General features: G+C 39.9%; 1 long non-coding RNA gene across 3 annotated transcripts in view; it reads right to left on the minus strand.

Moving 5' to 3' along the window:
• Window positions 1-813, minus strand: part of LOC104857481 — an 8322-nt gene that overhangs the window by 4867 nt on the left and 2642 nt on the right. The gene's annotated exons all lie outside the window — the stretch shown is intronic.

Raw genomic sequence — 813 nt, forward strand, 5'->3', positions numbered from 1 at the left:
GAAAAAAAAAAAAAAAAAAAAAAAGAGTTGATATCCTTGGTAATTTGGAATAAGTTAAAGGGTATATAATGCAAGGAGAAAGATAATTTGAAACTTCAAGCAGTCAAACAAGAATGGAAATCCAGTAAAGTGCTGGGGGTAGTAGCACACACCTGTAACCCCATCAGTGTAAAAGGCAGAGGCAGGAAAATCACAATTTCATGTCAATTTAACTTTGGCCTATTTAGGCAATTTAGCAACTTAATAGCGTGAAACCACCTCCTCATCAGAAAATAAAAAATAAAAAGGGCTGTGAATGTAGCTCAGTGTGAAGGCCCTATGTTCAATCTCCAGTGAAGAAGGCGAAGAGGGAGGAAGAGGAGAAAGACAAGAGAATAAGGAAGGGAATATAATTATAGCATACTGTATCAGTCAGCCAAATAGCTGACACCCACAAATCCCCTAGGTGACTCCTAAACCAATCAAGTTGTTTAGCATACAAGTCACATACTTGTGGGAAATATTTACAATACTTATTGCATTAATTATTTGAGATTAGAGGTGAGAGGAATGGGACTAGAAACTAAAGCATCAAATATTAAGAATGATTCCCTCAGGCCAGGGATTTAGCTCAGTGATTCTGCTGCCTGCCTCACAAGTGCAAGGTCCTGAGTTCAATCCCAATACCAAAAAAAAAAAGATTCCATCCTTGGCCAGGCATCATTTCTCTACTAGTCCTCAACCTTGGTCTGTGAGAGACTGCTTGGGCCTGCATAAGATGACTGCCCTCAACCTTAGCCTTTGCCTCGGTGGAAAACCCCCACGACTACATAC

Source organism: Fukomys damarensis, unplaced genomic scaffold, assembly GCF_012274545.1.
Source record: "Fukomys damarensis isolate Sample0158 unplaced genomic scaffold, DMR_v1.0_HiC HiC_scaffold_34, whole genome shotgun sequence".
Classification (NCBI taxonomy): domain Eukaryota; kingdom Metazoa; phylum Chordata; class Mammalia; order Rodentia; family Bathyergidae; genus Fukomys; species Fukomys damarensis.